The following is a 12,993-nucleotide window of genomic DNA, read 5'->3' on the forward strand; positions in this document are numbered from 1 at the left end:
TCAACTGAGCCTTTCTCTTACAGGCCCGTCGTTCGCGCGCTTCCATTGCGCATGCGCGACCTTCCAACTCTCTCAGTGCCCTCTGCAAGATTGCGCAACAACATGGCGGCGCCCTGTACTAACGGCCGCCGCGGAACCTGGCACACTCCCACCGAACACACATATGAGGTTCCTACCACATCCCTACACTAGTCTGGGACCAGACTACTGGACAGACGTCAAGGCATGCTGGAGGCATCCTCTGGGGTGGGAACTCATCGTGGGAGGCTTCGCTGGATCGACGGATCCTTTTTGAAGTGTCAGCGGGTTCGGGTGCTGGAGCGCCCGACATATATTTCCATAAGTGCACCAACATACCGATAACATCCAGGCGCTGATCCCGCGTTGGGTGGGGGGAGGGGGGTGGGTTCCTTGGGGACACTCTGGGGTTGAGAGACCAAGGGGCTGGTTGGTACATTGGACACGGTGTGGGAATACACGGTGGTGGGTCATTCCTCTATCCTGCAAGGGTTGGTTATGGTTAATAGTGGGATTGTATTTCTGTTTATTCTGTGTGACATATGCAGTAAAGGTTATCAACTTAAGATAAAATCTGTTGTCCCTATTTCCTGTTTGGGGTTATCTCATATTATTGGGATCCTGGACAGGTGGAGGTGCTGCCAGTACTTTTATTGTTGCCCCAGGCTCCCAGTGGCGGAGGCTCAGATCGCTGTGAGCCAGCAGGTAAAGCTAGCACCAGTAGACCTTTTATGTTAGAAGGAAACACTGAAGTATGATTTTGAAATAATGTCAAAAAGAAAATTTAATCACCTTATACTCAGGACTCAAAGAATGTACAGTAGTTAATGACTTTTACCTCTACAATGATGATATACTGTATCCATTTTACCCATACTTTGTCATTGTCCACTGTCTATGACAAGCTATATTCCATAAATCTGCCTGTCTGCATTTACACAATATTCATCTAGCACCGTCACTTTTCATATTCAAAGCAAAGCTGAAAATTCACCTCTTAAAAGAAGCATCTCATTAAAGTATCTATGCCTCTACTATGAACTCCAGGTGCACATGACCTCCTTTGACAGCACTTTTAATAATGCACTTTTACTCCTACTGTGTCTGTAAGCCTTCCAACATAACACTTACTGTAGATTGGAAGCTTTTTGTTGCAGAGTCATTTGCCTTATCTTGTCATTTACCGGTTGCACTTATCCCCATTGTTTGTAATTTACCTTGTATTGTACGTTTGTAAAGCGCTGCATATATTGTTGGCACTATATAAACAAAATTATACATAAATAATTATACATACAATACTTATAATATGCTTAATTGTCTCTTGTATTAGATTCAAAGGCCATTGAATTACTTTGCATTCATTTTTCTTTTTAAAGAAGAATTATTTTGATTCCAAGACGGCTGCTTAGGAGAAGGCTGCTGCCTACTGAGGCTCCCAATGAAGCTCCCTCCCACTGAAGCTCCCTCCCACTGAAGCTCCCTCCCTCCCACTGAAGCTCCCTCTGATACAGCCTTTTAAACGGTTTAAGGTGACTTTTCCTCACAAAAAAAAACATGCAAGTTGTTGAATTTGGGGATGGAAATCCTTTCATCATAAAGAAAAAATTACTTTGACATCTTATCATTTGGTTGGGTAATCTTAGACCTACACAGAGGCAGTTAGAAGGGACAGAAAATTACAGTTGACAAGTGAAGGCAGCCTTAAATTCAACGTGAGCTCTGTGAGGACCCTGTCTGGGCACAAAGCGACTCCCTGCAGTTGTGACAGACTCACAAATGACATACACATTCTACAGTACATGAGGGACTTGCAGCTTGCACAGCCATTTTAATCACCAGTGTCAACTGTCTCTGTCAGACGGGGCTATGTTTTTAACTGCTGCAGCTTCTGTGCTGGTATCCATGGAAACGCCCTTATGACTTGGGGCTGTGTTTACAAATAAAGAAACATCTTCAAGTGTGGATTTAAGTGCCTCAAATGGTGAAACAGTTACAGATATGCTGAATCAGATAAATAAAACCATCTGTGCTTGTTATACAATAACTACATATTACTGATGGAGTGATAAATGTGACAGGGTGGCATTCTCTGCAAGTAGCTGGGCTTTGTTTACACGCAAGGCCAAGGACTGGGTCTGGTGAAGTAGGCCCCGACCAGATACCAAGCTTGAAACGTCCTCCAAACAAAAACATAACATCAAAAAGTGAGTGAATTCGTCCACATATGCTCATATGGTGAAGGGAAGAGCGGAGCGGGCGGGGCAGGGTTGCAGACCTTTCTAAGACATGCAAATGAGCACACACTAATATTTCCATTTGCTATATGATTTGCTGTGGAGGGTTTTTGTCACTTTTTTTACCCACCATAACTTAACTAAGTATGGTAAATAACAATAGGTCTGTCGTGCGCATCAGTGTAGTTGACCAGGTCTGGATGCTTCAGACACTGGAGCCATGCGAGGGAGTTATGCCAGGCCACAGAAGTAACCGGTGCAGGGAGAGGGGTATGATACTTCACCTGCTTTCCTCCGGTTTGGGGCCCACTCTCCTCGTTGGCTCCTGCGTGCCGCCGTCAAAAGGTATCAGGAAACTGGAAGGAAAACGGCGCTACTGCGCATGTCCGGAAAAAAGCTCCCAGAGTGATCTTCACACAACTTTATTGAACACACACAGGGCTACACCAGCAGGGGGAGATGCTGGTGTAGCCCTGTGTGTGTTCAATAAAGTTGTGTGAAGATCACTCTGGGAGCTTTTTTCCGGACATGCGCAGTAGCGCCGTTTTCCTTCCAGTTTCCTAAGTATGGTAAAACCCATCCTCATTGCTTCATTTTTGCATAGCCGGTATAACCAACCCCATACTGATGAGACCCATTAAGGTTGAAACGGCTGTCTGTGGGTGGGTTTACTGGCTATGCATCTTAACCCTGGCTGTGACCATGCAGCAAGCTTAAGTCCATAGGGAACCATGTTAAAAATGGTTTTGAAGCAAAAGGTGGCACTGTGTGCTCATTTGCATGTCATTTCCCAGAATCCCTTGCTGCAGTGGAAGTGCTGTGTGCTGGGTGATACTGGTGAAAGGCGGGGTTGCAGACCTTTCTAAGACATGCAAATGAGCATACAGTAATATTTCCATTTGCTGTATGCTTTGCTGTGGAGGGTTTTTGTCACGTTTATCCATCCATCCATCAATCCTCCCCCTCCCTCCCCTCTCTCTTTCTCTCCCCCCTCTCTTTCTCTGCCCCCCAGCTCTCTTTCTCTCCCCCCTCTCTTTCTCTCCCCCCTCTCTTTCTCTCCCCCCTGCTTTCTCCCTCTCCCCTCCCCTGCTCTCTATCCCCCCTCTCCCTCCCCCTCTCTCCCCCCTGCTTTCTCCCTCCCCCCTCCCTCTCCCCTGCTCTCTCCCCCCCCTCTCTCTCTCCCACCCCCTCATCTCTCTCCCCCCATCTCTTTCTCTCCCCTGCTCTCCTGCCCCCCCTGCGCTCTCTAATTCGCCCCCTCATCCCTCTCCCCCCATTGCTCTCTTTCTCTCCCCTGCTCTCCTGCCTCCCCTGTGCTCTCTAATTCGCGTGCTCTCTCTCTCCCGCCCCCGTGCTCTCTATCCCGCCCCTCCCTGTGCTGTCCCCTGCCCCCGGTACTTTCCTCTGTCCCCCCTGTGCTCTCTGCCTCCCCCGTGCTCTCTCCCTCCCCCTCCCCGCTCTCTCCCTCCCTGCTCTCTCCCCTCTCTCCCCCTTGCTTTCTCTCCCCCCATCCCCTCCTCTCTCCCCCTTCCCGCATCTCTCTCTCCCCCTTCTCTCCTTTCCCCTCTCTCTCTCCCCCTTCTCATTTTCCCCCCCCTCTCTGTCCCCTTTCCCCTCTCTCTCCCCCTTCTCTCCTTTCCCCTCTCTCTCTCCCCTTTCCCCTCTCTCCCCCTTCTTCCCTTTCCCCTCTCTCTGCCCCCTTCTCTCCTTTCCCCTCTCTCTCTCTCCCCCTTCTCTCCTTTCCCCTCTTTCCCCTCTCTCCCCTCTCCCCTCTTCTCCCTCTCACCCCCTTCTCCCCCCTTCTCCCTCACTCCTCCTTCTCTTTCTCCCCCCATCCCCCCTCACTCCGTTTGCCCCCCCACCACTCCGTTTGCCCCACCACCACTCCGTTTGCCAACCCAACACACCACCACACCGTTTTACCCCCCCACCACACCACACCACCACTCCGTTTTACCCCCCCATTTCGTGTCCCCCCTCTTACGTGCCCCCCCGTTTCATGTTCCCCTTGTTTTGTGTTCCCCCCCATTTCGTGTCCCTCCCCCCCGTTTTGTGTACCCCCCCTCCCTGTCAGAGGACAGCACGTCAACAACCAATACGATTCAATACATGCTCCCAATACTTGTATTGCATTGGTTTTGCCTTGCTGTCCTCTGATTGGGTAAATTCGGTCATGTGCTCAAATGTCGGAGCTACAGATTCAAAAGTTTGAAACTCTTGCAACTTACCGCCGACTACAGCTCACGGGCATGCCAGGCAGGCGCTCATGCAGGCTACACACATTGTCGCAATGTGTCTCATTGTGGGGAGCGTGAGCGCCCGTGCCAGCTCAGCACCACCCTGGACACAGCCTAAGAAGGAGAGAAGGAGTGACTCAGTGAGTAAAGACACTGACTCTGGCACTTAGGGCTCGATGCAGTAAGCGCCGAAAAGGCTATCTCGGCAGGGGTTCAAATTCGGCATGTTTTGGGCGTGTTGCCCTCGCAGTATGCAGGAAGGCATGAATCCCTGGTGAATACGTGCGAGAGCAACATTTCAAAACATGGCAGGTTGCCGGTGGCGATACAGTCAGCCTGCCGATAACCTGCCGATAAGGCGTCCCCTGCCGAGATCAACCTGCTGCAGAGAGAGATCCGCCACACTCTCTTCGCAAATATCGGCAACAAAAAAAAGATTTTTAATCAAATTTTATTCATAGTGTAGATGTGTGGGGCTCCTGCTCTCCTCTCTCTGCCGTTACCGAACTATTCCTATTCCCCCCTCTCTTGCCTTTCCCTCCTTTGAGGTTCACACTGTCCAGATCTTCTCTCCTCTCCCTGTTCATGTGGCGGTCATGTATCGCCCACCTACCTCTACTCATCCCCCTTCTGCCTTTCTCTCTCACTTTGAATCCTGGCTCTCTTTCTTCCTCTCCTCAGACTCCCCTGTTCTACTCCTTGGGGACTTCAATTGCCACATTGATGACCCCTCTCTCCCTTGGGCTTCCCGCTTTCTTTCTCTAACCTCTTCTTTTGGCCTTCAACAGTGGACTGCAGCCAGCACCCACAAGGATGGCTACTACTTAGACCTGGTTTTCACTAAAAATTTCTCTCTCTCTGATTTCTCCATTTCCCCTTTTCCTCTCTCTGACCATCACCTCATCTCATTCTCTCTATCTCGCTTCTCAACTTCTCCACCTCCATCTACACCCCGGTTCTGCAGAAACCTGCGCTCTATTCACTTACCTGACTTTGAGTCCACGTTACACTCCTCCCTCTCCTCTCTCAGATCTGCTACAGACCCTGACAAACTGGTCAGGAACTACAACTCTGCCTTGTCCTCCTCTCTTGATCTACATGCCCCGCTTTCTCTCTGCCGCACTCGCCCTTTTAACCCTAGACCCTGGTTAAATTCCCACACGCGCATGCTGCGTTCCTCCACTCGTTCCTCTGAACGCCTCTGGAGGAAATCTCATACTTTCGCAGACTTCCTTCACTACAAATTTATGCTATCCTGTTTCAACTCTGCCCTCTCGCAAGCTAAACAAGCCTACTTTTCTTCACTAATCAACATGCACAAGTCTAACCCACGCCGACTGTTCTCTGTCTTTGATACTCTACTCAAACCACCCTCCGCTGCCTCTCCTTCCTCCATCTCCGCTCAGGACTTTGCTGACTATTTTAAGGAAAAGGTGGAATCCATACGTCAGAACATCCCCTCTGTTTCTTCCTCCCATCCTACACCTCTTCCTAACTCTCCTCCTGCCTTCCTTGACTCTTTTTCCACTGTCTCAGAGGAGGATGTGTCGCTGTTGATCGCCTCTTCTCCCTCTACCACTTGCCCTCTTGACCCCATTCCCTCCCATCTCCTAAAACCTCTTGCTCCTACTATAATCCCTACGCTCACGCACATTTTTAACTCCTCCCTCTGCTCTGGAACCTTTCCATCCTCCTTCAAACATGCAACAGTCATACCATTACTCAAAAACAGCAAGCTTGACCCTACCTGTCTTTCTAACTATCGGCCTGTCTCCCTCCTGCCTTTTGCCTCTAAACTCCTTGAACGTCTTGTATTCGCTCGCTTGCTCCATTTTCTCAACACCTATTCTCTCCTAGACCCTCTACAATCTGGCTTCCGTACTGCTCACTCCACGGAAACAGCCCTCACTAAAATAACTGACGACCTCCATGCTGCCAAAGACAGAGGTCATTACACTCTGCTCATATTACTCGACCTCTCTGCAGCATTTGACACCGTGGACCACCCTCTTCTCCTTCACATTCTCCATACTCTTGGCATTCGGAACAAAGCTCTATCCTGGATCTCATCCTACCTCTCCCATCGTACTTTCAATGTCTCTTCTGCTAATACCTCCTCCTCCTCTATTGATCTCTCTGTGGGGGTACCCCAGGGCTCTGTCCTGGGACCTCTTCTCTTTTCTCTGTATACACTCTCTCTAGGTGACCTAATAACATCTTTTGGGTTTAATTATCACCTCTATGCTGACGACACACAAATATATTTCTCAACACCCGACCTTACACCTGCTGTACAAACCAAAGTTTCTGAATGTCTCTCTGCTATATCATCCTGGATGGCCCTCCGCCGCCTTAAACTCAACATGGCTAAAACAGAGCTCCTCATACTTCCTCCCAAACCTGGCCCTACTACCTCCTTCCACATTACTGTTGGAACTACGATCATTCACCCAGTAGCCCAAGCACGCTGCCTTGGGGTCACACTCGACTCCTCTCTCACATTTGCCCCTCACATTCAAAACATTTCTAAAACCTGTTGCTTTTTCCTCCGCAATATAACAAAGATACGCCCTTTCCTCTGTTGCTCGACTGCTAAAACTCTGACTCAGGCCCTCATTCTCTCCCGTCTTGATTACTGTAACCTCCTGCTGTCCGGCCTTCCTGCCTCTCACCTGTCTCCCCTACAATCTATCCTTAACGCTGCTTCCAGAATCACTCTACTCTTTCCTAGATCTGTCTCAGCATCTCCCCTCATGAAATCCCTCTCCTGGCTTCCGATCAAATCCCGCATCTCACACTCCATTCTTCTCCTCACTTTTAAAGCTTTACACTCTTCTGCCCCTCCTTACATCTCAGCCCTAATTTCTCGTTATGCACCATCCAGACTCTTGCGTTCTTCTCAAGGATGTCTTCTTTCTACCCCCTTTGTATCTAAAGCCCTCTCCCGCCTTAAACCTTTCTCATTGACTGCCCCTCACCTCTGGAATGCCCTTCCCCTCAGTACCCGACTAGCACCCTCTCTATCCACCTTTAAGACCCACCTTAAGACACACTTGCTTAAAGAAGCATATGAATAGGACTGTGGCTATTCTGAACACATGGCACATAAAGCTTGGGCCCCTGCAGATGCACTTACCAGAACTCCCTCCTACTGTCTCTGTACGTTCTCCCTACCTACCAATTAGACTGTAAGCTCCTCGGAGCAGGGACTCCTCTTCCTTAATGTCTAAAGCACTCATTCCCATGATCTGTTATTTATATTATCTGTTATTTATTGGATTACCACATGTATTACTGCTGTGAAGCGCTATGTACATTAATGACGCTATATAAATAAAGACATACAATACAATACATACAATGTGCAGGGAGTCTCCGGAGCTGAACCGCATTAGTTTCAGGTCCGGGGACCCCCTGCTTCCCGAGATACAGGCCCCTTTATGAGGTGCCGGTATCCCTCTGTATTTAAATGTCCCGATCACGTGACCGCTGCATGTAAACAAAGCAGAGGGATACCGGCACCCCATAATGGGTTCTGTATCTCAGGAAGCAGGGGGTTCCCGAACCTAAAACCAAAGCGGTTCACCTCCGGAGACCCCCTGCACATCTACACTATGAGTAAAACATCCATATCAATAAACAATAATTCATTACCGTAGCAGCTATCCGCTATTGTAATGAAGCAGCATTAATGTATTTTTAATAATAGTGTGTGGGAGCAGGGGGTCCCCTGAGCTGAACCGCATTGATTTCAGCCTCAGGGACCCCCTGCTTCCCGAGTTACAGGCCCTGGTATGGGGTATTGGGTGCCAATGTCACCACCATCTTTATAGCGTCCAAGACGCGACGTGCCCGCTATAAAGATGGCGGCGACACTGGCACCGATGCCCCAAACCAGGGCCTGTAATTCTGGAAGCAGGGGGTCTCTGAGCCAGAAATCAATGCGGTTCAGCTCAGGGGACCCCCTGCTCCCGCACAATATTATTAAAAATACCAGTACAAATCAGTCAATCCGCGCTCATGCTTCCTAAAATGATGATCTTGAAGTAGATCTACTCTCCCCTTTTGCTGCTCCTGTAACGTGAAGGCACCCCTCCTTCACCAACATCCACTGTGGAGAGGCTCCAACGGCGGATCAACCATGCAAAAAACAAAGGCACAGAAGCGCACCAATGGTAAAGAATGATGTATTCAAAAATACAATAACAAATGCAAGTAGTAACTTACATGTAAAATAAAAGTAATCCAGTAGTGAAGGTTCAGGATTGTCTGACACAAGCTGTTGCAAGACCCAAAGTTAGACGCTGAGCTAACAGATCAGTCCCGCGCTCTGGGACCAACTGGCTCTGCAGTACTCCGATGTTACTTCTGGGTTGCGTCCTCTCGCGATACCCGTAAGGAGTAGTCCACCGCAATCGCCGTGTCTCTGCAGCTGAACCACTACCCCCGTTGAAGCTAGCTAGATGAAAGCATCTCTAAGCTCCGTGGGAAAGTCAGTGGCAACTGAACAGCTGAGTGTTTGTCCTGTACAATGATAGCTCCGCAACGCGTTTCACACACTCTGGTGCTTCTTCAGGCAGTAGTTTGAGACACCTATAGGGGGCTTTAAGTACTTTGGCTCTACAATGAATACTGATTAACTTGATAACTAGTATATGATATATATCAATAAAAAACAGCAAAAATGGGAACATATAAGGACCCTATTAGTTAAAAAATATGTCAATTAAAATATAAAAACAAATGGTATAATGTTTAGTTAGATATTTTTGTAAGCACTAAATAAAGCCACCTATATGAGGTGCTACAAACTAAACTTACATAATCAATAATGATCAATATGAACAATTAGACAAAATAATAACATTGAGGAAAAAGAAAGAAATAAATAGTGAAGTAAAAGAAGGAGATGGAAAGAAGGGAAAGAAAGAGAAAAAGAGAGGGGTGGTGGGGGGGGAGGGAAGGGGGGAAAGAGGAAGGGGGGAAAGAGGAATGGGGGAAGGGAAGAATTGATGGGATTCCTGAAGTAAGGAAAGCTAATGAAAACTTTACAGCAAATATGATATTAACCAATAAACAACTATCTCAAAAAGGGGGTGAGCTCAATGTAATCATTAAGACCTCCTGGATATTTGGATTGTAAGGTATAAATCCAAAATTGCTCTGTCTTGGCAATATGGAGGTCACGATCTCCTACTCTGTTGTTACTTATAATTTTCTCTATTTCCATATATTGTACTCCCACTGTGCTACTTTCATGTACATTTTTAAAATGAGCAAGTAGGTGAGTGACTAGTTTAGAAGCTTCTTCCAATTTAGGAATATTAGTAATGTTACGTAAATGTTCCATAATTCGTAACTTTAGATGTCGCTTAGTTCTGCCCACGTATGGTAGACCGCAGCTACACTGCAGTATGTACACTACATACGTGGACAGATAGTCAATATAATTTGAGATTTTATACTCAAGCCCAGTAACATGTGATGTAAAAGTTTTATGTGTTAACATCTTTGGGCAGATCATACACCTAGCGCATCTATAGTTGCCCACCATTCCTAATGTGTCCCTCAGATCTTTTTTAATGGTTTATTGGTACCCTTTAATGGATTGTTTTTAACGTTTGGGACTTTTTAAAAACAATAGGTGTTTTTTTAGAAAGAAAGTTTTTTAGAATAGGATCCATATGTAGGATATGCCAATTTTTGGCAGAATCCTCTTAATGGTATTATGTGATTTAGTAAACTGGGTTACGAAATAAGGCGTCTCTTGTTTTGGTACAGTCATATTTTCGAGAAAAATGGCTCAACTATAATATTGTTATTAATATGATTCCCATTGCAAATTCCCTGTTTATGTGTGGCATTCTTATGTTGTTTATTTTTAAGTAATGATTTCCTATTTTTATTTAGAGCGCTTTGATAGGATTCAGTAATTAGCTGTTCTCGATATCCCTTCTGTCTAAATCGTTCAATAAGAACTTGTGACTGTTCTTTAAAGGTATCAATGTCCACACAATTTCGTCTAATATGGAGAAATTGGCTATAAGGGATATTATCAACGTATTTCCTCTCATGTCAACTTGTAGCGTGCAAGCAGGAATTGACATTTGGTTATTTTTTAAATGTTTTGGTTAAAAGCATATCATCTTGAATGTAGATAACCAAATCTAAAAATGTGATCTGATCTTTTTTTAAAACCCTTGTAAAGGTGAGCTTGAATTGTTGTCATTGATCTGGCCAACAAAGCTGTCAAAAGACGTCTTGTCACCATCCCAAATGACCAGGATATCATCGATGTATCTCCTCCACAGCTTTAACTGCGGAGGAGACACACCAGAACCCCATATATGCAAAGACTCCCACCATCCCATATAGAGATTTGCAAAAGAAGGTGCAAAGCGTGTCCCCATTGCCGTACCACAGTGTTGTAAATAAAACTCGTGTTGGAAAAGAAAATAATTGTGTTTTAAAATGAAATCAATAGAATCGTGAATAAAGTGACTTTCGATTAGTGGTAGTGTATCATGAAGTGCTAAGTAAAAATCAATGGCATCTAATCATCCATTATGTGGTATGGAGGTATATAGTGCCTGTACATCTAGAGTAGCTAGTTGATATGTATTAACCCAAGTGAAATCTGTGCGTAAAGTAAGAACTGAAGTGGTATCTAATAGTGTAGGTACTAGTGGTTGTAAAAAGGTGTCAACATATTGTGAAAGATTAGCTGTGAGAGAATTAATACCAGAAATAATAGGTCTCCCAGGTGGATCAATTAGTGACTTGTGAATTTTCGGTAAATGATACAAAATAGGGATGGTGGGAGCCGCACAATGTAAAAAATCAAACTCCATCTTAGTTAGTACACCTGAATGCCGTGCCTCTTCCAATAGATTTTTTAGATCCAATTGGTATTCAACAGTTGGGTCCTTTAGCAATTTGCAGTTCGAGGTATGGTCTGATACTGTAGCAATCTCATTGCTTCTTCACAGTAATCTATTTTATTCTGAAGGACTATTGCCCCACCTTTATCGGCCTCACGTATAATAATGTCTTGGCTTGATTTTAATGTCCGTAATGCCAATTTCTCTTGGGTAGTTAAGTTATTTGTAAATTTATAATTCCCTTCTTGTGACTGGCAAAGTTCCCAGAAATCTTTCTCCACTAATTTATTAAAGATCTCGATGTAATGACCCCGAGAATGATAGGGATAGATAACTGACCTAGGTTTGTATTTGGAATGTATAATGGGCCTCTCATTATGGGTGTCTATATAACCCTCATCTGCCAGATTTGTAAGATCAACCAGAGCAGCTTGTTCATTAATAGTGAAGTCATTAATATTGGAACATACATTGTCAAGTGACATTTCTGGTTTGGTAGAACCCGTTGAGAAATGTCTACCCAATGTCAGTTTCCTTGTAAATTTCTGGAGATCCACATATAAGTCAAAATTATTGGCCTTACATGTGGGGGCAAATGAGAGACCCTTACTTAATAGTGTCATAAGGGTATTATCTATAGTGATTGAAGATAGATTAAAAATACCATTACTGTTCAATGTGGTGTTGTCTAGGTTGTTTTTTTGGACGGATGTGGTGATTCTTCCTCTCCCCCTTCCCCCTCTTCGGAATCCTGTCTTTTTCTTGTTATCTTGTTCTTGGTCGCTGGTGGATGGTTTGGATCCCAGGTCGGTATTGTCTGTCTCATTTGATCCAACCTGTTTAAAAAATCCTCATTATGTTTCTCTGGTTAATTTTTTAAAACCTTATATTTGTTTTCCAAAGGGATTTGAAAATCCTCTTTGGCTTTATTGTCATGATGGGTCGTTTTATCCCTTTGATCCCTATGCGGACCTCTAGGATTATAATCCCGTGTATTTTGATGTTTGTAGTGTTTTTTATTATTTTTGGATTTTTGATATTTCCAATTAGTAGAGGGCCCAGCTTGGTTACCCCATGTTGGTCTCTTTGAGGAGTCTTCCCTATAGTATTTGGGAGTATATCTAGTGTTCCTTTCATTTGAGGGAAGATAATCGGGATTCCTTTGATGGTAACTAGGATCTCTAGGTGTTCTAGGCGGATATCTAAAATGCTTGGTATTTTTATTTTGATTAGGATTTGTACTCCTTTGTTCTAGTGTGACAGTGGGGATTGGAGTCTTAAGATTTTGTTGAGGATGTACCTCCTCATTTTGTTTTTGATAATTCAGAGTGTCCCATGTTCTCTGTTGATTCAAAGAATAATCAAGTTTGTCCCTCAAGAATTTTTTATTTTTGGTGGCCAATATTTGATTTTCAAATGTTTTCAATTTGGAACACATATCCTCTGTAAGTTGTGGTAATTTATCTAAACAAGGTATTTCTAAAATCTCATTTTTGATTTGGGTGATTTTAGTATCTATGTCTGTCAATTCCTTTTTTCTCCCTAGAAATAGCAGTCTATTAAACTCAAATGAGCAATGGTCGAGGACTCTTTCCTCCTCTTTAACAAAATCTTCATTAT

General features: G+C 45.1%; 1 long non-coding RNA gene across 1 annotated transcript in view; it reads left to right on the forward strand.

The window, feature by feature from the left end:
* The first annotated feature begins 1,393 nt into the window (after positions 1 to 1,393).
* Positions 1,394 to 12,993, forward strand: part of LOC142492139 (uncharacterized) — a 30,076-nt gene continuing 18,476 nt past the window's right edge. The window contains exon 1 of the long non-coding RNA XR_012800770.1: positions 1,394 to 2,225. This is a non-coding gene — a long non-coding RNA (uncharacterized LOC142492139). The remainder of the gene's footprint in view (positions 2,226 to 12,993) is intronic.

Source organism: Ascaphus truei, chromosome 4 (genome assembly GCF_040206685.1).
Source record: "Ascaphus truei isolate aAscTru1 chromosome 4, aAscTru1.hap1, whole genome shotgun sequence".
NCBI lineage: Eukaryota > Metazoa > Chordata > Amphibia > Anura > Ascaphidae > Ascaphus > Ascaphus truei.